This window comes from Tamandua tetradactyla, chromosome 13 (genome assembly GCF_023851605.1).
Source record: "Tamandua tetradactyla isolate mTamTet1 chromosome 13, mTamTet1.pri, whole genome shotgun sequence".
In the NCBI taxonomy this organism is placed as follows: domain Eukaryota; kingdom Metazoa; phylum Chordata; class Mammalia; order Pilosa; family Myrmecophagidae; genus Tamandua; species Tamandua tetradactyla.
This window is the reverse complement of record NC_135339.1, coordinates 54677842-54701905: the sequence shown is the minus strand read 5'-3', so window position 1 is coordinate 54701905 and position 24064 is coordinate 54677842. Positions and strand designations below refer to the sequence as shown.

General features: G+C 38.6%; 1 protein-coding gene across 5 annotated transcripts in view; it reads right to left on the bottom strand.

Annotated features, from left to right (window-relative positions):
- LOC143654020 (uncharacterized) overlaps nt 1-24064 on the bottom strand; it is a 549535-nt gene that overhangs the window by 496230 nt on the left and 29241 nt on the right. Inside the window, exons 1-4 of one of the 5 annotated variants that reach the window (XR_013161635.1) lie at nt 17574-17894; nt 13776-13903; nt 12641-12910; nt 8424-8654 (exon numbers count right to left, since the gene is read on the bottom strand). The exons of 3 other annotated variants lie outside the window; for them this stretch is intronic. The gene's annotated coding sequence lies outside the window, so the exon portion shown is untranslated. Of the gene's footprint in view, nt 1-8423; nt 9218-12640; nt 12911-13775; nt 13904-17573; nt 17895-24064 lie in introns of those variants that run through there. One more of the 5 variants, XR_013161637.1, reaches the window with a different exon arrangement.

Genomic DNA, 24064 nt, shown 5'->3' with positions numbered 1-24064 from the left:
AATAACCATAATAAAGGCAGAATAGCTATTTTTATTGTAGTTTTATTTTTGGGGGGGTGCATGGTTCAGGAACTGAACCCAGGTCTCCCGCCTGAAAGGCAAGCATTCTACCACTGAACCATCCATGCACCCTAGAGTAGCTATTTTTATATCAGAAGAAATGAACCTCAATGCAACGAATATTACCTGAGAGAAAGTGGGACAGTTTCCAAAACTGACACAAGAAGAACCAGAAAATATGACTAGTTGAATATGTGAATATATATTAAAGAATTTAGATTTGATATTTAAAACATTCCCAAAAAGAAAACTCCAAGTCCAGAGAGTTTCATTATTGAATCATATCAAGTATTCCAGGATGAAGTAGCACCAATATTGCCCAAATTTTTCAACATGTAAAGGAGGAGGGATCACCACCCAACCCTTTTTATGAGGTCAGCATGAACCTAATACCAAAATCTGACGTTACAAAAAAAGAAAATTACAGACCAACATCCCTCATGAATTTAGATGCAAAAGCATTAAGAAAATATTTAAAAATCAAATCTAACAATATATTAAAAAGGATAATAGATCATAACCAAGTAGAATTATACCAGGAATGCAAGGTTGGTTTAACATTCTAAAATCAATGACTGCAATTCATTATATTAAAAATATACAGCAGAAAAACCACATGATCATTTCTATACATGAAGAAAACAATAATTGAAAATATTTAATGCAATTCATAATAAAGTCTCTGAACAGACTGGGAATAATAAGAAACAGCATCAAAGTGTTAAAAAAAGATCTATGAAAAATCTACAGTTAACATCATACTTAATGGAGAAAGCATGAATTATTTCATCTTGAGATTGGGAACAAGAGAAAGATGCCCACTTTCATCACTTTACATTATTCTAGAGGTCCTAACATTTTAATAAGGCAAGAAAAAGAAATAATAGTACAAAGATTGGAAAGGAAGAATACCATCATTGTTTGCAGATAATACGTTTGGTTGCATAGAAAATCTCAAAGAATCTATAAAATGCTACTAGAGCAATAAAATATTTATCAAAGGCGCAGGATACAGGGTTAATATTTTTAAAAATCTATTGTATTCTCATATACTAGCAGTAAACAATTGCAAAGTGATCTTTTAAAAATTCCATTTACAATGGTGTCAAAAATACACATTAAATAAGTCTAATAGAAGACATCGGTATCTTGGCACTGAAAATTACAAAATATTTTTGAGAAAAATTATGGAAGATCTAAATAAATGGAAAGGTATGTCATATTCATGGAGTAGAAGACTGATATTGATAAAACTGCAATTATCCCCAAATTAATCTATACATTCACTGCAATACAGAATTTAAATTCTGGCAGAAATTTTACAGGGATTGAAAAGTTGATTCTAAAATTTGTTTGGAAATGCAAAGGTGCCAAAATATCAAAAGGAATTTTAAAAGAAAGAACATACTCTAATTTCAGAATTTACTGGTGAAAAGATAGATATGTGGGTGAGTGGAATATCATAAAGAGTCTAGAAATAGATCTACATGTAATTGATCAATTAATTTTTAACAAATTTTTAAGGTAATTCAAAGGAGAATCTTTTCAACGAGTATCTCCAACTCAACTAGATATTCACCTGGGAAAAAAGTGAAAACTGACCCTTACCTCACACCATAAACAAAAATTAACTCAAAATGGAACATAGACCTAAATGTAAAACCTAAATTTCTACAACTTACAGGAGAAAATTAAGAGAATGTTTTTGTGACCTCGAAGTTGGCAAGTTTCTCATATATAAAACACAAAGTATGAGACATAAAAAAATTTTAATTGATGAATTAGACTTTATGAAAATGAAAACCTTTTCCTCTTTGAAAGTCACCAGTAAGAAAATGATAAACCATTCATAAAAAAAAAATCAAAGGATTTGTATCCAGAATATATAAAGAATTCCTACAGTTCAGTAATAAAAGACAAATGATACCAATAAAAAATCAGCAATATTTTAAACAGACACTTTACCAAAAAAGATATATGAAGGGCCAATAAGCAAATAAAAATATGTTCAGCACCATTAACGCAATTTAAACTACAATGTCATGCATACCCATGAGAATGGCTGAAATTGGAATGACTGACTCTACCAAGAACTAGCTAGGATGCAAAGTAATTAAAATTCTCATACACTTCTGGTAGGAATGTAAAACAGTACAATCACTTTCAAAAACAGTTTTGCCATTTCTTAAAGCATTACACATATTTTTACCATACAACACAGCTGTTCTACATCTAGGGCTTTATCCAAGGAAAGCCTATATATGTATGTTGTCATAGAGACTTGTACACAAAATGTTCATAATAAGCTTATTCGTAATAGCCAAAAACTGGAAACTCAAAAGTCCATCAACAGATGAATGGGAAAGCAAATCATTAATTATCCATACAATGGAATACTAGTCAGTGATGAAAAGGAAAGAACTGACAGATGAAATAATTTGGAAGATCTCAAAATCAATATGTTGAGTGAAAGAATCCAGGCAAAAAAGAGTACATACTATATGATTCAATTTATTTACAATACAAAACCTGACAAAATAAATTTATGCTGTTAGAAAACAGAATCATGGTTATCAGTGAAGAGGGGTAGTGACGGAGAGGGGTATGAGAGCAGCTACAGTGGTGCTGCTAATATTTTGTATTGCTAAATGTAGGTGTTGGTTATGTACATATGTTCACAAAAAAGAAATTCATTTTGCTGAATGTTGACCTGTACAGATGTATTTTATATGTAAGTAAAATATACATAAATAATATACATAATAATTGAATAAAATTTTTAAAATAAAAAAGAAAACACAATATGGGCAAAAACTAAGCATTTTCTACTCCTATATGCAATTAATAGAATTAAATTCTTTCTACTGTTTGTGCCTTCCGATACCATGTAATACAGTATCAGAGAGTGATGTTCTCTATTCCTGAACTCTAAACCTAACAGATCCCTCATCCTTATCAGTGGCTAATACAAGCACTTGCACCAGCACCGGCATTAGCCCCAAGAACACAGTAGACATCTTGGCTGACATCTAATGATAACAAGCCACTGTTCTGTTTGGAGAACATCTGCTGTACATTTTCAGTTTATTAATTTACGCATTCTCCATGTCTGTCATTCCTAAGAAAAATTATATTCTAGGCAATAAAAGCAGTATTCTTTGCTATATGTTTGTCTATCCCCTCTTCCAATCATCATAAAGGATACAATTAGTCTGTCATTTTTTCAGGCAGCAACAGCCTTTTCGAGCAATCCAAATTGGCAAATGCATTTGCAAATTCATGCCATGTCCAGATGGTCACAATTCTATGAATAAACAGGTGAAGCACTTTATTCCAAATGCAAAACAAATGTTTGCCACTACAGGACAAGTTCTGACAGACCAGATCCTCTGTTAAAAACCCTATCTCAATCTTAGGAATCCAGCTGGAGGAAAACAGACTAAGGGAAAACCTGGTAGCCTATGGGTATCAGTCACCATTAAGCTGCTGAGAACCTGTATTCTCAGCCAGGAAGACAAAATTGTGTGTGAAGAACACATCAGGCCCTACTGACAGATACCAAGACATCTGAAGTTGTGGTAGATTGATTTTTAAAAATGGCCCCAATTATGTTCCTCCCTATATCCGATACCCCTTGCAAACATAACTTTGCAGCTAGTCCCATCAAAATGATGAGTTTCTTTTCTCACCCTTGAATGTAGACCAGGCTTGTGACTTGCTTTAGCTAATAGAATATGGAGAATGTAATGTTGTGCCAGATCTGAGCCAAAGCCTCAAGAGGCATTGTGTGTGTCCACTCTATTTCTTAGAACCCTGCCACCACCATATGAACAAACCTAGGATAGCCGGCTAGAGGAGGGACCATGTGGAGGAAAGCTCAGTTATTCTAGCCAAGATCATCTTAGACCAGGTACTGCTCCACAAACATGACCAGCTGATGCACACACATGTGAGAGAGCCTAGCCAAGGTCAGCAGGATTGCTTATCCAACCTACAGCTAATCATAGACATACAATGAGCCCAGAGAAGACCAGACTGACTGGGCAACCCACACACTTGTGACCTAAATAGCTATGTATTCTTCAGGCCACAAAGACTGGGGATGCTTTGTTAGGCAAATAACTAAGAAATAAATAACTGAAACAGAAATAGATGAGGATGTCCATATTGTCATCATTGAGATCTAGATCTTGGGAAGAATATTTAGCCCAATCTCCTCATTTTACAAATCTAAATAAAAATAAACATAATGGCACTGAAGTAAAACTCAGAAGTCCCAGCTCTTTTCTTTACTAGAATTGGCTAATATTGTATCAAAATTTCCTTGAACAGCTCCTTTAGAGTAATAATATTAATAACTACCATTTAAGCACTTATTATGGGCAGGGATTTATGCTAAATATTTTACATGGATCTTTTTCTATCAGCTGAGGAAATGAAGGATTGCTTAAATCATATTATGGAACTAAGATACGAGAACCCACGTCCTATGGTTTCATTATGTTCTATTACCTCCCACTGTGCCTAGGTATAGAGCTGCAGTTTACATGGGGTTGAAATTCTAGAGCATATACACTAAGCAAATACCAATGTAACCCAAATTAGCCTCAAAAATGTCTTTGCCCATAAAATATACCACCATCTGTCAGAAAGCCTACCAGAATCAGTTTTTCCTCTAATAATTGAACTGACTGATAGCATTTAGGAAGGAGAGAGATAGTGGAAATAGGTAGGCTATGTTTCAGGGTCCATGCTGAATTTTTAAAAAAAACTACGAATGTAAAATACATCGTCACTCAGCATGGTTAGAGGCTCAATACTAACTGTAAGATACATATGGGAACTGAAACCCACTGAGCAATCTTCATACTCACCTCTCCCTTCTCACTTTCATTTGGTCCCATAAGCCAGACTGGCAGATGGAATCACTTACAATGTTAAGAGTCTCACTCTCTCTATTCCTGTCTCCTGTCATTGCCAAATGTTTAAACACTTGAATTTACAGAAGTTAAATGTATCATATGGTACAACTCCACTACACTGCTGTGGGAAAGCACAGCAAACCATCACTTCGAGAAGTATTCAAGGATATGAGGCTATGTAGTGTACAAGAAAGGACACTGGACCAGGAGTCAGAAATCCTAGTCTTGATACCTGATCTAGCACTAACTTTTTTATGTGACTCAGATCCATTTATTTAACATCTGTGGAGCTCAGTTCCCTCAACTGTAAAATGACTTTCGACTCTGTGAACTGTGACAACCCTTTTATACCAAGTGATAAAACCTAGTAGGTAAAATTTGACTGCCTCCAGGAAATTAAAAAAAAAGGTTTGAGGGAGGGAAGAGAGAGGAGGAGAGAGAAGGAGATGGAAGGGGAGAGTAGGGGAGGGGAAGGATCGCTGCTAGGCTCCTGTTCCTTGGGGAGCAACTGGTTGTCCTGAAGCACAATGGGTGCTTCCTGAGACCCTGACCTCCTATACCTCCCCTCTGCCCCACACTGTACCCATGAGGCCCTATGGTGGCATGGATCCAAGATGGCCTTTAGGTAGAATAGCCCTGGGCTCCAATCTTAGCTCTTCCTTTATTACCAGCATAAACCTTGGCAACCTATTAAAACTCTCTCTGACCTTAATTTTCTCATACATGCAATGGAACTAATATAAAAATGTATACCCATTAAGAATTAAATAATGGCCCCAACAAAAGGCATGTTCAGATCTCAACTCTTGGTCCTGTGGGTATGAAACCATTTTTAAATAAGACATTTGAAGATGTATTAAGTGTGGCCAAACAGAATGAGGGTGGGCCTTAATTCAATAAGGCTGAAGTCCTTATAGGCAAAGAAAGCCTTGAAAAAAGAAAGACACTGGAAGTCAATGGAATCCAGAAGAGAAAAGAGAAGATGCCATCATGTGCATTACCATATGATAGAAAAGCCAAGGACCAAGGATTGTTGGCAGCCCATTCCAAATGCCACAATCTTTAGGGAGAAAGCACTATCTTGCCGCTGCCTCGATTTTGGACTTCTACCAGCCTCAATCTCGTAAGCCAATAAATTTCTGTTGTCTAAGCCAACCCACTAAATGGTGTTTGTTTTAGCAGCTTGGGAAACTAAAACATTATCTCAGGGTGTTTTTGTTAAATTATATAAGATAATGTATCTTAGGCCCAGATCATTTTGTGCCCCATGGTAATATTTAAGTATCTGTAAGCAACAGAAACAGAACTACTAATATTACAGAAAAGAAATACATTGGAATGACACTGGGTTATCTAAAAAAGTTAAAGCAAAAACAACCAGGCTTTGAAAGGACTGGGCCCAGGGCATCTGGGGCATTCCCACAGGGATGGCATTCCTATCAGATATTTCTGCCCCATTCACCTGTGTATCCAAGTTCAGAATGTAAATGGCTGGGAGAGATAATCCTAGTGGCCTAATTTGTATCACATGCTACATCTACAATCAGAAGAAAAGAGGCCTGTGGTCAAAAACCCCCTTCAAACTACATAGAGTGAGAAAGGGGAGCTCCTTAAAAGAATGAGTTACTATTACTAAAACTATAAGAGTAGGGATACTGGGCAGACAGAAAACAAATCGCAGTCCTGAAAAATTATTGTCAATGTCAGCCAAAAATTGGTTCTTCTAAAAGTTAGTGGTTTAAAAAAAATGGCTTGCCAATGATATTAACCCATTAGTCATGCCCTTGCCATGACCCTTCCTGCAAACCTACCTGCTCACCTGTGGACCTTTTTGGTTCCAGCCCAGGTTTCCCACTGATAGCCTTACTAAACTTGATTACCTTTGAGGGCAAAGCTTTTTAGGCAGGTGAACTGGGCTATAAAACACCATTCATCCTATGGGTAGTCATGTCCCAATACATAGCTTTTGGTTTTTCTCAATTACAGAACAATACAAGCTCCACACAATTGCTAAATCAATAAATTTAAAAACTGTGATTTTCACCTAGAGACAACTCAAAGAAACTTAGAAATCAGAAATCAGAGCACCAACCCAGTCCCTCCCTTCATGAATTCCCTCCTTGTGAACTCATTCGTGCTACTTGAACAGATGTCACAGGCTTATACTGGTCTTCCGAGACCTCCATAACATCAGATCAGACAATAACATCTATACTATATTTAGCCAGGAAAGAAATACGATATAAGGGAAATGAAAAGCAAAACAGACCAAGATGAATAATGCAGTCTGTCTGTAGTTTTAAACAAGAGGATTCTTGTTCTGTATATTTAGGCTAAGAGCTCCAGATCCTAAAATGAGCTTACTGAGAAATGATTTGTGATTCATTTAATCTCTTTGTGGCTTTTTTCTGTCCAGCATGAAACACCTGGATGAAAATTCACACCTGCAATTCAGAAGTTGGAAAATGTAATTCAGTCTAATTTAGTTTTCAGCATAACATAACTATTTAAAGTCAGGATACCTGCATTCTAATCTAACTGCCAACTGCTTCCCTCTGACTGATTTCAATTTTCTCACTCTTGAGTGAGGATACAGGGTGGCATGTTTTCTAAGGTACCTTCCTTCCTGCTTGGAAGGTATAGGAAGCTAGGGTAGGAATTCTAGGAATAAATGTTTAGCAGTGTTCAGGGAACCCAAGCATGTCCAGGGGAAGAAATATGGGAGCTAGGGAGCTAAAAAGGCAGATGCTGTAATTCATGAACACTGGACTATCATTCTTTGGGGGTTCTAGCTCTGAAGGTATTTGGAATGACAACAAAAGTTAGAGGCCAGCAAACTTTTTCTGTAAAGGGTCAGATAGTAAATATTTTAGGCTTTGTGGGCCTACAGTCTCTGTTACAACTATTCAGCTCTACACTGAAGAGTGAAAGCAGACATAAGACAATACAGAAATTAATGAATGTGGTTGTATTCCATCAAAAAAGCAGGTGGTAAGGTCGGGCAACACTGGCTGAGTGGCCTGCCATGCCGAACCTGGGTTAGATTGCCAGTGCCTGAGCATGTAAAAAAATAAAAACAAGTGGTAAGGAGCTGTCTCATAGGCCATCGTTCACTAAACCCGGATATAAATCAGGGTCCTTGTCATAAGAAAATTGCTACCTTGTGCTCCCTCCCACACACACACTTCTCAGATAAATAAGGCCAGACAAAGTTTATTTTTATTAGCTGAATCTGGGTAATGTTTTGAAATCACAAAATAAACTGGAAAAATGATGATATGAAGATCATTGAACTAGGAGCCAGAAGATAAAAGCTGAAGGCCTGTTCCCACCATTCAGTTAACTGTTAAACTGTTTAACCTCTGTGTATTAGCTAGGGTTCTCTAGAGAAACAATCAGCAGGAGATATTCGTAGATACAAAATTTATAAAAGTATCTCACCTAACCTCCTCTCAAGGGAATGCAGAGTTCAGAGTCTGTAGAGCAGGCCACAAGCTGGTAACTGATGAAGGTCTTCAACGAACTCTCAGGAGAGGCTGGCTGGGCAACCATGGGAATATAAGGGTCCAAGGTCTGTAGGGCAGGCCCTGAAGCTGGCAACTCCAGCGAAGGGTCTGGATGAACTCCACAGGAGAGGCTCACAGGAAAAGTGACTGTCTCTTCTGAATCCTCCTTAAAATTAAAAGCCTTCCAGTTATTAGATTAAATGTCACTCACCGCAGAAGACACTCTCCGTAGCTGATTGCAAACATAATCAGTGTGGATGTAGTCAATGTAATCATAATTTAAATCCATGAAATGTCATCATAGCAACAAGCAGGGCAGCATTTGCCCGACCAGATGACCAGGCATCACCACTTGGCCAAGGTGACACATGAACCTGACCATGACACTCTGTGAATCTCAGTTTCCTTATTTTTCAAATGAAAAAAGGTAAATAGCACATGTTGTACCTAAAAGGAATAAGCATAAGAACAGCAACATTTTTAACATTTAAATATTCCCATAAAATTTAAAGGGCTCCTTTCACATTTATCATACATTCAATTCTTGAAAAACCCTTAGTATCTACCTAAGTGGTAGATATTATTATCTAGCGCACAAGATTCTGGAAGGTAGGTATCATTATTTCCTTTTTATGGATAAGAAACTTAAGCTCAGGAAGGCTGATCTGCCCATAAGTGGCACAGCCAGAATTTGAGACTCATCATGACATTTTGGGGATTATATCCATCCTGTTGTCTTCCTGCTATGAAGAATAAAAGTGAGATGAAAACATTCTGGAAACTGCACAGTGCTGCACTAGCACAGGGGTTATAACTATTCAACGTAAGAAAAAGGTGTGTCCCAAATCTCCCCTCCACCATCAAGAAGTTTCTGTTTTCTATATAGGGCCCTAATTTACTCCTAAGGAGAGACTAAAGAATCTCTCCTTAAATTTCCTGTCCCTTCTAATAGTATAACCAGGAAAAAGAGTTGCTGCTATTTTCATGGACTTGGTAGTTACTCGTCAACAGAGATTCAGCATGTTTCTGACTTCTGCCAGTAAGATCTTTGGAGGACTGGAGCAGTGAGGAGAAGGAGGAGGAGTTGTCAGTGAAACCTGGCATCTTCCAACTCCCAACAGGCCTTGCAGATGAAAAAAACTGAGGATTCTCCTTTGCCCCAACCTATATAAAGAAAAGGATAACAAATAACAGCAAGTATCCTCCCAGTCTTTAAATCTGATCATCAGGCTAAAAGACACAAATCCAAAGCATCACTTCCAAGGGTTTGAAATCATCCCAGACATTACCTGTTTAAAGGCAGTGTGATAGTTAATTTCATGGTCTACTTGGCTAGTTCATGGTGTCCAGTTGTTTGGACAAGCAATGGCCTGTTTGCTAATGTAAGGGTATCTTGAAATGAGGTGAAATTTGCATCTATCATCAATTTATTGCACCCACAATCAACAAAGCAGACTGCCCTCAGCAATGTGAGGAGTCTCCTCATCCAATCAAATGGAGGTCTTGAAAGCCAGAATTTAGGGTTTCAGAGGTCAGAAGAGAAATTTGGACTTAACATCAACATTGGCTCTTGCCAGAATTTCCCGTTTGGATTTCAGACAAAGGACATCAACATCATTATGGGAGTTTCCAGCTTGCAGCCTGCCCAACAGAATCCAGACTTGCCATCCCTCGTGATCGTGTAAGCCAATTTCTTGTAATAATTCTTTTAATATATATCTATGTATATTCTATTCATTCTGGTTCTCTGAAGAACCCTGAATAATACAGGTAGTTTTAAAGACAATTTAAAATGTATAAAGAGCAAAGAGCATGGCTGTTGTTGAATTTCATTTGCAGAGTACCTGACATAGCAGAATATGGTATTTACATGGCTTTTTATTGTCTTTTAACATTTTTTTTGCATGGGCAGGCACCAGGAATCAAACCCAGGTCTCCAGTATGGCAGACAAGAACTAACATAGTTCTGAGCTAAATAAAGTGAAAACTAGGAAAACACAGGGAAAAAAGGAATCCATAATTCCATAAGCCAAAGAAACTATTAAACTGACAGACTGTTTAGAATGATGGCCACAGCACCCTTCCCATCTTGTATGCCCTTCTATACTGTGACTTTGCCACTTCCTCATCTAGAGATGGCACCTGATTTTCCCTCCCCTTGAATTTGGGCTGACTCTGCAGTTTTGTTTGACCAACAAAACATAGAAGAAGTAGGACTGTACAAATAATAATGCTAGTCTTTAAAATGTTTTATAGCTTTTGTTTTTGCCTGCTTGGAGCCCTAAGATTCCATGTTAAAAAAAAAATGTCTGTTAAAATATAAGATTAAAGTACGATCCAAAGTCCTATAGCATAATATCCAAATTTCTTCAGGTTTCAATTGAAAATCACTGACACTAACAATGAGGAAGATACGAAACCAAATCAACATGAGTGAACCCCAAGATGACACAGATTTAAGAATTATCTGACAAGAATTTTAAAACAGCCATCATAAAAATATCTCAATGAGCAATTATGGACATGCTTGAACCAAAACAAAATACAGAAAATCTTAACAGAGAAACAAAGAAGAATCAAATGGAAATTCTAAAACTAACAAAAAACACTACCACAACAAATGTATTTTGAAAAACTCAACGGATGGGCTCAATGGCACAATGGACAAGGCAGAGGAAAATATCAGTGAACCTGAAATGAAAATAAAACAATAGAAATTACCAAATGTGAACAACAGAGGAAAAACAGACTGGAAGGAAAATTATCAACTAAATAAAAAAAGAATGGAGCACACAAACATGTGGGATTATAATAAAAGACCTAACATTAATGTCTTTGAAGTCTGGGAAAAGAGGAGAAAGTGATGGGGTTGAAAAAATATTCAAAGAAATCATGGCTGGAAAAATTTCCAAATTTGGCCAAAAAACATAAACCTACAGATTCAAGAAGCAAAGAGAAACCTAAACAGGATAAGACCAAAGAAACCAACATCATAATACATCATATCAAACTTCTGAAAACTAAAGGCAAAGAAAAAATCTTGTAAGAAGCCAGAGAGAAATGATACATTATCGGTAAGGAAAAAAAATTCGAATGAAGTAGATTTCTAATTGGAAACCATGAAGGTCAGAAGGAAATAGCACAACATTTTCAAGTGCTGAAAGAAAAGAACTGTCAATACAAAATTCTGTAACCAGTAAAAATATCCTTTGGGAATGAAAAAGGAATTAAGATATTCTCAGATGCAGGGAAACTAAGAGAATTTATCACAGTACACCTATCACAAAAAAAATGGCTGAAGGAAGTTCTCTATAAAGAAAGGAAATGATAAAAGAAGGAATTTTGAAACAACAGGAAGAAGGAACACAGACAGTATGAAAGTATAGGTAAATAGAATAGATGTCCCATCTTCTTTTTTTTTTTAATTTTTGGTTTTATTTTTCCCATCTTCTCTTAAGTTTTCTAAATTTTGTTTGATGCTTCCATTAGTTTCCTAGGAAAACATAACAGAGTACCACAAACTGGATGCCTTAAAACAAAAGAAATTTATTCTATCATGGTTCTGGAGGCTAGAAGTCTGAGTTCAATTTTTCAGTACCATCATGCTCCCTCAGAAATCCGTAGGGGAGAATCTTTCCCTGCCTCTTTACATTCTAGTGTTTACTGGTAATCCCTGGCATTCCTTGTTTTGTAGATGCATCACTCCAATCTCTGCCTCTATATTCACATAGAGTCTTCCCTCTTTGTCTTTTCTCCTCTTATTATGACACCAGCCATATGAGACTAGGGCTCACCATAATTCAATATGACCTCTTCTCAACTTGATTCCATCTGCAAAGACCCTATTTCCAAATAGAATGACATTCACAGGTACTGGGGGTGAGAATTTCAACATATCTTTTGGGGGGACATAATTCAACCCATGCAATGGTTGAACAAAAATTGTAACAATGTCTAATGTGACTCTCAATTTATGGAAGAGAAATATTTAAGGCAATTGTAAGTAGGGAATTATATGTAAAGGGGCATAAAGGGGAGGTAAGATTTCTATACTTCACTAGTACTGGTAAATGTTAATGCCAGTGGCTTAGTTTGTCAGGGCTGCTGTAACAAAGTAACACAGAATAGTTGGCTTAAACAACAGGAACTTACTTTCTCACGGTTTTGGAGGCTAGAAGCCCAAGATCAAGGTGTCAACAAGGTCACACTTTCTCTGAAGTCAGTAGCCTTCAGGTGGTGTCTTGCCTGAAATACGTAATTCAGTCTCTGCCTCCATCACATCGTCACCTGTCTCCTTCCAGTCGCAGTGGATTAAGGCCTACCCTGATTCAGTTTGGCTTCACGTTAAATAATATCTTCAAAAATACTGTTTACAAATAGGTTCACATCCACAGGGCCAGAGGTTAAGATCTGATCACATCTCTGTGGGGAGGACATGATTCAGTCCATAATGCCAGTAAACTTGATATATATATATATTTGTTTATATACAACTATAGAGTATTAGAGCATATGTTTGTTTATATACAACTATATAAGACTAGAGCAGTCACTTAAAAAAAACTACACAAAGAGATACACTAAAAAACACTATAGATAAAATTGAATTCTAAAAAAAGTATTCAAGTAATGCACAGGGAGCCAGGAAATATGAAAACCAGAGAGAACAAATAAAAAGCAAGAAGTCTTAAAAAAACATAATTACAATGATCTTAAGCATCTAGTTGCATAGTTGTTAAAGCTAACTCTGGAGTCAGCCTGCCTGGGTTAAAATTACATTGGACAAGTTACCTAACCTCTCAGTGCTTCAGTTACTACATCTGTCAATTGGGGATTACAATAATACCCATTTCATATGATTTTTGAGGTTTCAATAAGTTAATATTTACTTTGACAATAAGTTAATATTTAATTAATTAAATAAAATTAATTGATTTCCCAACTAGGGACAGGGGGATATACCATTGTTCCTCTTTTTTTTTTGCTGTCATAAACTAAACTGTGATTAAAATTCTTGTACTTTAGGCTTAGTCCATATATCTGAATATTTTTCGAATAGAGTCCTCTGAAATATGTTTTGATATTTATATATAGCCCTGCTCTTCTTTTCTAGAGAGGATAAACTTCACAGAGGTAGTTTTAACACAGAACTTGAATAATTGGAGTAGCTGGTGTTTTCACCAAATTGAACATTGTTTTGTCAGCATCCAAAATATAGAATGGAGGTCTTTATGCAGATGATGCAAAGATGCCCTGAATATTCCTTATTTTATGCCAATAAACTTACAAAGGCAACTTGACTAGGGGCACAGACCCTGAAGTTAGATCACCTGGCTTCAATTTCCATCTCTATCGTTTATTAGCTGTACAAACTTGGGCACACTGCTTATCCTTGCCATGCTTCAGTTTCTTCATCTGTAAAAAAAAAAAGAGAGAGAGAAATAACAGCATCTACCTCACAGGAGAGTTGTGAGGGTAAAATGAGTTAAAGTACCCAAGGTGCTTGGAGGAGCACTTGACATTGAGAAAGCACTAAATGTTATTTCACATAGTAATTTCTTATTATCTGAAAACAAATATAAAGGCTAAGTCAAGTCCCCTCCATCATGACTTAAATTCATCCTGAAAGAATGCAGATAAGAAAATGGTTATGAATCTCAATGTGAAATGGTGAAACAAAGGGGGAAATATCTCCCTCTCTCATTATTTAGCAATGTTAGCTGCCAAGAGTGTTGTAATTCAGCCATTATTTGTCATCACTATCTGCAGTCTACTGCACATTGCCTTACCAGTAAGTCATCTTTACAGAAGGAGGAAAAGTTCACACAGTAGTTTTGCATAAAAAAATATTTTTTCACCTGAGTCAATTCTAGTTGCATGTACATATGGGAGCTCAGTACATTTATTTGATGACAAACAGACTGGCCCATCCCATAAGGGCATTTGAAAGGCTCAATGCATGGTGTGAAGTCTTTGCAATTTTGGGGTAAAAGGAACTCCATGACTAAAAGGGTACTATAAATTAGAATACTCAGATCATGCTTTGAGAGTTTGTTGTGTTTTTAAATAGAGTTAAAAATAAGCTGTTAAGACTTTTTTAAACTCTGGGCTTAGTTTCTATTTTAGAGCATTATTTTTCAGTATACAAACAAACTGTACCAAGATAAATTGTATAAGATTCCACAATTCCTTGCTTCTGAAGAACAGGAGCTAGCTGCTACAAAAATTTTAGCTTCATAACTAATTTCTGCTTCTCCTTTCCTCATTTACAATGGCTGATTTCACTCTGCAATGCAGACATCAGACTATAAAAACCAAACATTAAGCCACCCATTTTATTCAATCTTGCAACAGGATATTCAAGACCCAAAGGATTTATTCTATTATGACCAGATCTCATGCATCATAAGAAAAAAAGAAGATACTTTGGGCTCAGATATCTGTTCCCAATTCATACTCATTGGTATATTGACCATATGCCCCAGATCTCCTGCCACAGTACCAATGTTAAATATTCTGGTCAATTCTCTGCATAAAATTCCAAAATATCCTGGAAATTCCAACAGCTAAGCATTCTTACAACTCAATCCCATAGCCCCTGCAAGAGTCATGAGTCCTAATTTTAGGTGTGGAAATATTAATACCATGAACATAAGCAGCTCCTAATGTTGCTGAGTGTGGTTGGCCATTCCCAAGGCACAAAGTTTGGGCCTGGACCCCATAATTTGGGGAACATGACCAGTGCCCCACAGAAAGCCTCAGAAAGGAAGCTCTTAAAATTTCATAAGAATTTCCAGTCTAGTGTGCCATAAACGCGTCTGGGATTTAAAGAAGAATTTTGTGGAAACAACAAGACTCTTGTAGACACACAGCACTGTATCCTAACTTCCAGCTGGGGCTATTTGCATATTGAATCCCATTCTCATTGGTGATAAACTCAACAGAGCAAAGCCAAGGTAACTGGAACATATCAAATAGGCATTCCAACCTCTATACCTATAAGAGTGTGTACTTTGGAGTCAGACAATATGAATTACAAACTTGATGACCTCATATAAGCCCTCTTTGCCTCAACTTACTCCTCTGTAAAATGCTTATAATAATAGTGTCATCCTCATAAGATTATTGTGAGGATTACATGAGCTAAAACACCTAGAACAGTGCTTCTCACATGATATTTCCTATTTTAGTACTTTCATTCTTACTACTGAGGTTATTAACACTAAGTCCATTGTTATTAGTTGAACTGTGTCTCCCAAAAAGAGATGTCAAAGTCCAGAACCTCAGAACCCTGTCCTGCCACCATTTCCCCTCATACTTAATGCCCTGACAACACCCAACAGCTGGGCAAATGGTAGGCACTCAACACAATTTTGTGATTATTGTTTTCCTAGCATCTATTGAAAATCTCTCTTAAGGATGTATTAGTTTCCTGGGGCTGCTGTAACAAATTACCACAAACTCGGTGGTTTAACAGAAATGACCATATTTGGAAACAGGGATGTTGCAGATGTAATTAGTTAAAAGGAGATCATACTGGAGTAGTATGGGCCCTTAATCCAATATAGCTGGTATCATGATAGGAAGAGAAGAGACATAGAGATGGAGACACATAGAGAGAAGATCATGTGAAGACAGAGGCCAAGATGGAAGCTATGCAAATACAAATCTTGAACACCAAGGACTGCAAGCCACCACAAGAAGCTAGGAAAAGGCTAAGCATTCTTCCCCAGAGCCATCAGAGAGACCAGGATCCTGTGGACTCTTTGATTTCAGACTCTTAGTCTCTAGAACGGTGAGCGAATACATTTCTGTTAAACCACCGAGTTTGTGGTAATTTGTTACAGCAGCCCCAGGAAACTAATACATCCTTAACAAGAGAGATTTTCAATAGATGCTAGGAAAACAATAATCACAAAATTGTGTTGAGTGCCTACCATTTGCCCAGCTGTTGGGTGTTGTCAGGGCATTAAGTATGAGGGGAAAGGGTGGCAGGACAGGGGACTAATGAAGAGGGGACAGATCATAAAGGCCTGGTGCTAGACTAAGGAAAGAATTCTGTTAACCAGAGGCTCAGGTACATTAAAGCCATTTCCAAAAGAGGATCTGGAAGAGCAAAGCAACATGAAATACTGGTAACAGCTGTCTAGTTCCTTCTAAATTAAAGTACCTGAAATTCCTCCACTGCTGGAATCAACAGTTGTAATGTACTAGACCTGACCTACTTTAAATTCCATTTGTCTGCTCATGCTATAAGATTCAATTTATTGATATCTAATAAGCTTTTTCAAGAGAAAGATTCCTGACCAGAGAAAAGGAGCTTATTATTAGTCAAACAGCATCTTCAGGAATAGACAGAGCAAATATCAAACATGTACAGTCCTTAAGGCTTGGTGTGCTTCAGTCTATGTGTGGTCCACATGAAACAGCAACAAGTCAGAGGATGGAGAACTGGTGGATATTGGCTGCAGGTGGGAGGCAAAAATGTATTTTATGCTGGGCTATAATTCAGAGAAATGCTCTGAGGATTGGATTCCAAATTCTTTATGGGCCAGTAGCTAGCCCAGGAAGGCTGTTAAAATAAGAATGCAATTCTCTATCACCTGGAGGTACATGCATACTGCTACATTATGAACAATGTCATGGGTCCTAACTTTAGTTGTGCACATTTAAATACTAACTTGCAAAATTCATCAAGAGCATAATTCGTCCAGTCAACACTTTTGGTTGTGACAGCAATGAAGGGAAGGGGCAGGAATATCCTACAATGCCTGGGACAGTCCCACCCAACAAACAAATGTCCTGCATTCCACTTAAGCAGGAATGAAGTGGAAAGCCTGTTTATAATTATCAGAGTCTGGAACCTAACTCTGCGTTACATATAAACACAAAGTACCATTTGCAAGATTTTAATTTTCCAGAAACACAAACACAGTTCTAGTTTGCATTCTACTACCAGAAATGGAACAGTTTTTAGAAAGGGGAATTTATTAAGTTGCAAATTTATACTTCTAAAGCTGTGAAAATGTCCAAATTAAAGCAAGGCTATGAAAATGTCCAATATAAGGCACCCAGGGAAAAATACCTTGGCTCAAGAAGGCCAATGACGTTCAGGGCTTCTCTCAGCTGGAAACGCACATGGCAAGATCTGCTAGCTTTCTCTTTAACAGTTTACCCAGGGCTCTGTCCATTCTATCGGTACTTTCAGTTCTGGTGGCTCTTGTGGCTCTAAAGCTTTATCCAAAATGGCTCCCTCTTAAAGGGCTCCAGGAAGCAATCCCATCTTGAATGGGTGGAGACATATCTCCATGGAAAGCATCAAAAAGATTCCACCCATGGAGTGCAAGGGTAATGCAGTGGTAGAATTTTCACCTGCCATGCTGGAGACCCAGGTTCGATTCCTGGTCCATGCACTTCCCTAAAAACAAACAAGAAATTCAACAAATCGTGCTACAATAGCAGGACACTCACATGGAGAAATAATGAAATGTGACCCTACCGTATGGTATAAAAATAAAATAAAATAAAAAGGTTCCACCCAGCAATATTGAATGAGGATTAAAGGACATGGCTTTTCTGGGGTACATAATAGTTTCAACCTGGCAAAATCACCATGTTAAGAAAGAATTCAAAAATATTGTTTGGAACTTCTAAGAGTTGTTCACTATTTTGGATAGTAAGATGACATCTTAAGGCACCACTGATGGTATTTTTGAATCAGTGATAGTTTTTAATCTTTTTTCATGGAAGTTCCATATAAAAGTACAAGTATCTGACAACTTCATTAGGTCTTCTAATGTGCTTGTGTTTGAAAATTTACATGTTGAAATGTACATATCATTTTATTAGAAATTACCTTCTTTTAATTTTTCCTTTATTTTATAGCTAAGATGTTATATTACTGTCTTTAACTGTGTGAGTAGGTATTTCATTTCAAGTAAAGAGGGCATTATAAACTGCTATAAAATTAAATGTTGAGTCACTGTATTGGATCCAAGGTTACTAAAAAGGGGAAGACAGTCTCTTTCAACTGCCCATCGCTTCAGTACCTATGAGAGGAAAATGAAGTACTCTTGTGGACCCTTATCAGGGAACTTCTGGACTCAAACCACAAGGAAATATGCTTGAAGGAATTACAGGGGAAAGGGTTAAGGCAAGCTACAGAAGACTCTCAGAAATTTGGAGCTACTCAGAAATTCAGAGCTACTATGAGGCCCACTTAAATATACAGGACCCCAAATAAACTCTCAGCAGTTTTCAGAAATGTTGGGAAAGTCCAATCACTTTAGGGCTCTGAGACCAGTCCAGAACTCAGTTTCTGCCTTAAAAGAGTAATAGCTCACATATGTAGACAGAAGAAAGCTACATTAAATTCTTTTCTGTGAGCAGATGAGGTGGCAGATTACCTGATTTTCCTATGATGGGCATTAGCATTTAACTTGAATCATTTGGAAAAGTTCCCAATCAGATAAGGATTTTTTTTTTATGGTTTTAATTTTTTTTTTTGGTTTTATTTTCTTTTATGACATTTGGTGAGGATGATGACCTTACTCACATGAGAACAACTATGTTCCCTCTGATATAAACTGATATGCAGTGGATTAGAAAGGGCCTGCTGTGCTTTCTGATGTCAGTCTCCAGCTCCTCCTCACTAAGCAACATGAGAACATCTTTTGACCACTGTGCCTAGGGGCTCAGCTTCAATTCAGTGTGACTCCTCCTTTGCATGTCCCACACAGCCTCAGTGGCATTTTAGTTCTTACATCAGGGTGGGACAAAGTTATCAGAAAAGAGGACTTGGACAGATGCCCAAATCCATGATGTTTAGCACAATGCCCCAATGGGAGTACAGGGAGATACTTCGTCAGTGGGGTATTCCCATTTCAGAAGACTTTGACAATAACACTGGATAATGTCAGAGCTCCAAATATAATTTCTCAGAGTACTCGTGATTTCACTAATTTGTCTCCTACAATATTACCTGTGCTGGTTTGAAAGGATTATGTACCCTAGAAAAACCATGTTTTAATCCTGATCCATCTCATCGAGACAGGTGTTTCTTTTAATTACTATTCAACTCTGTAGCATGAAAATTTGATCAGATTATCTCTATGGATAATACCCACAATTGTGGCTCACTCAATTGTGGGTATTAACCTTTGATTAGAGGGAGATGTAACTCCACCCATTCCAGGTAGGTCTTGATTAGTCTACTGGAATCCTTTAAAAGAGGAAACATTTTGGGGGGAAAGAGCAGTACAGCCTCAAAACCACAGAGCCCACATAGCCAAAGACCTTTGGAGATGAAGAAGGAATAAGTCCCTGGGGGAGCTTCATGAAACAAGAAGCCTAGAGAGAAAGCTAGCAGATGTCACCATGTTCACCATGTGCCTTTCCAGTTGAGAGAGAAACCCAGAATTTCACTGGCTTTCTCGAGTGAAGGTAATCTCTTGCTGGAGCCTTAATTTAAATATTTTTATAGACGTGCTTTAACTGGGCATTTTCATGGCCTTAGAACTGTAAACATGCAACTTATTAAATTCCCCTTTTTAAAAGCCACTCCATTTCTGGTATATTGCATTCTGGCAGTTGACAAACTAGAATGTTACCCTTCTCAATTTCCCAAGGGTTTGTCTGATTCAAATTTTATTTCTCTCCATTCCCTTTAGCTAAGATATTAAAAGGTTAGTGCTGAACTAGCTAAGGAAATCCATGTTGTACCAAAAGAGTGGGACCTGAATTCAATCTGAATAAGAACTTTCAAAGACATGCTCCCCCCAGAACCCAGATAGCTCATATGGAAAGTCAGCAGTAAAAGACAACTGCAGAGGAGGGATCCAAGATGGCGTCTTAGTAAGGTACATGCGTCTTAGTTCCTCCGACTCCAAATCAACTAATAGGTGAACAGAAACAGTACAGAACAGCTCCCGGGGCTACAGCAGGGAATGGACACACAGCGTAACCCAGTCTGGGCTGGTTAGTCTGACTGCGAAACTCGGCTGCGGTGAGTGAGATCCCCGAGCGGCAGGTGATTTCCCGAGCAGCCGCAGCTGCGGCGGTCCGAGCTAATCCCTCCCTCCTTCCTGGGCTGGCTGAGGGACGCGGAGAGACAAGCTTCCCAGCCAAGGCGGCTGGCGCCACACTTTTGCGGGCGGCTTCGAGTCTTGGCTTCGAGTCCGCGACTACGAGTCTCGGATCAGAGGGCTATCCAAAGTCTGGGCGGGCAAGTCTGACTGCGAGACTTGGCTGCGGCGAGACCCCCGAGCGGCCGCAGCTGCGGCGGTCCGAGCTAATCCCTCCCTCCTTCCCGGGCTGGCTGAGAGACTCGGAGAGACAAGCTTCCCAGCCAAGGCGGCCGGCGCCACACTTTTGCGGGCGGCTTCGAGTCTCAGCTTCGAGTCCGCAGCTACAAGTCTCGGATCAGAGGGCTATCCAAAGTCTGGGCTGGCAAGTCTGACTGCGACTCTTGGCTGCGGCGAGACCCCCGAGCAGCGCGTGATTTGCCGAGCAGCCGCAGCTGCGGCGGTCCGAGCTAATCCCTCCCTCCTTCCCGGGCCGGCTGAGAGTATCGGAGAAGCAAGTTTCCCAAGCCGAGGCAGGCGGCGCCCTTCTTTTGTGGGCGGCTTCGAGTCTCGGCTTTGAGTCTGTGGCTACGAATCTCAGATCAGAGGGCTATCCAAAGTCTGGACTGACTAGACTGACTGCGAGACTCGGCTGCGGTGAGACCCCCGAGCGGCGCGTGATTTCCCGATCAGCAGCAGCTGCGGTGGTCCGAGCTACTCCCTCCCTCCTTTCCGGGCCGGCTGAGAGTATCGGAGAAGCAAGTTTCCCAAGCCGAGGCAGGCGGCACCCCTCTTTTGCAGGCGGCTTCGAGTCTCTGCTTCGAGTCCGCGGATACGAGTCTCGGATAGGAGGGCTATCCAAGCCGCGGTAGCCCCCCCCCACGGGAGGCTTCCTGGTCCGGTGGGGAATCCCCCAGGCCCGCTGCGGCCCGCAACCAGCCACAGGGTCCCCTCAAGCCGCGGCAGCTGACGCCCCCACCACGCGCGGCCCCTGAACCAACGGAGAGAATTGGATCCGAAATCCCCAGGCCACGGAGATCGGTGACTGGGGGAGACCCATTCCAAACACTTGAGAAAACGTGTGCCACGTGCGCCACGTACTGGGCAAGATAAGAAAAACAGATCCCAGAGATTTCACAGAAAAATCTTACAACCTTGCCGGGTCCAACACCAAGAGAAATCTGAATAAATGCCCAGACGCCAGCAGCAGAAGATAACTGTCCACGCTCAAAAGATTGAGAATATGGCTCAGTCAAAGGAACAAACCAATAGCTCAAATGAGACACAAGAGCTGAGACAACTAATGCTGAATATACGAACAGAAATGGAAAACCTCTTCAAAAATGAAATCGATAAATTGAGGGAGGACATGAAGAGGACATGGGCTGAACATAAAGAAGAAATAGAAAAACTGAAAAAACAAATCGCAGAACTTATAGAAGTGAAGGATAAAGTAGCAAACATAGAAAAAATAATGGATAGCTACAATGATAGATTTAAAGAGACAGAAGATAGAATTAGTGATTTGGAGGATGGAACATCTGAATTCCATAAAGAAACAGAAACTATAGGGAAAAGAATGGAAAAATTTGAACAGGGTATCAGGGAACTCAAGGACAATATGAACCGCACAAATATATGTGTTGTGGGTGTCCCAGAAGGAGAAGAGAAGGGAAAAGGAGGAGAAAAACTAATGGAAGAAATTATCACTGAAAATTTCCCAACTCTTATGAAAGACCTAAAATTACAGATCCAAGAAGTGCAGCGCACCCCAAAGAGATTAGACCCAAATAGGCGTTCTCCAAGACACTTACTAGTTAGAATGTCAGAAGTCAAAGAGAAAGAGAAGATCTTGAAAGCAGCAAGAGAAAAACAATCCATTACATACAAGGGAAACCCAATAAGACTATGTGTAGATTTCTCAGCAGAAACCATGGAAGCTAGAAGACAGTGGGATGATATATTTAAAATACTAAAAGAGAAAAACTGCCAACCAAGACTCCTATATCCAGCAAAATTATCCTTCAAAAATGAGGGAGAAATTAAAACATTCTCAGACAAAAAGTCACTGAAAGAATTTGTGACCAAGAGACCAGCTCTGCAAGAAATACTAAAGGGAGCACTAGAGTCAGAACCGAAAAGACAGAAGAGAGAGATATGGAAAAGAGTGTAGAAAGAAGGAAAATCAGATATGATATATATAATACAAAAGGCAAAATGTTAGAGGAAAATATTATCCAAACAGTAATAACACTAAATGTCAATGGACTGAATTCCCCAATCAAAAGACATAGATTGGCAGAATGGATTAAAAAACAGGATCCTTCTATATGCTGTCTACAGGAAATACATCTTAGACCCAAAGATAAACATAGGTTGAAAGTGAAAGGTTGGGAAAAGATATTTCATGCAAATAACAACCAGAAAAGAGCAGGAGTGGCTATACTAATATCCAACAAATTAGACTTCAAATGTAAAACAGTTAAAAGAGACAAAGAAGGACACTATATACTAATAAAAGGAACAATTAAACAAGAAGACATAACAATCATAAATATTTACGCACCGAATCAAAATGCCCCAAAAAACGTGAGGAATATACTGCAAATACTGAAAAGGGAAATAGACTCATATACCATAATAGTTGGAGACTTCAACTCACCACTCTCATCAATGGACAGAACATCTAGACAGAGGATCAACAAAGAAATAGAGAATCTGAATATTACTATAAATGAACTAGACTTAATAGACATTTATAGGACATTACATCCCACAACAGCAGGATACACCTTTTTCTCAAGTGCTCATGGATCATTCTCAAAGATAGACCATATGCTGGGTCACAAAGCAAGTCTTAACAAATTTAAAAAGATTGAAATCTTACACAACACTTTCTCGGACCATAAAGGAATGATGTTGGAAATCAATAATAGGCAACGTGCCAGAAAATTCACAAATACGTGGAGGCTCAACAACACACTCCTAAACAACGACTGGGTCAAAGAAGAAATTGCTAGAGAAATTAGCAAATACCTCGAGGCGAATGAAAATGAAAACACAACATATCAAAACTTATGGGACGCAGCAAAGGCAGTGCTAAGAGGGAAATTTATTGCTCTAAATGCCTATATCAGAAAAGAAGAAAAGGCAAAAATTCAGGAATTAACTATCCATTTGGAAGAACTGGAGAAAGAACAGCAAGCTAACCCCAAAGCAAGCAAAAGGAAAGAAATAACAAAGATTAGAGCACAAATAAATGAAATTGAAAACATGAAAACAATAGAGAAAATCAATAAGGCCAGAAGTTGGTTCTATGAGAAAATCAATAAGATTGATGGGCCCTTAGCAAGATTGACAAAAAGAAGAAGAGAGAGGATGCAAATAAATAAGATCAGAAATGGAAGAGGAGACATAACTACTGACCTCACAGAAATAAAGGAGGTAATAACAGGATACTATGAACAACTTTACGCTAATAAATACAACAATAGAGGAAATGGACAGGTTCCTG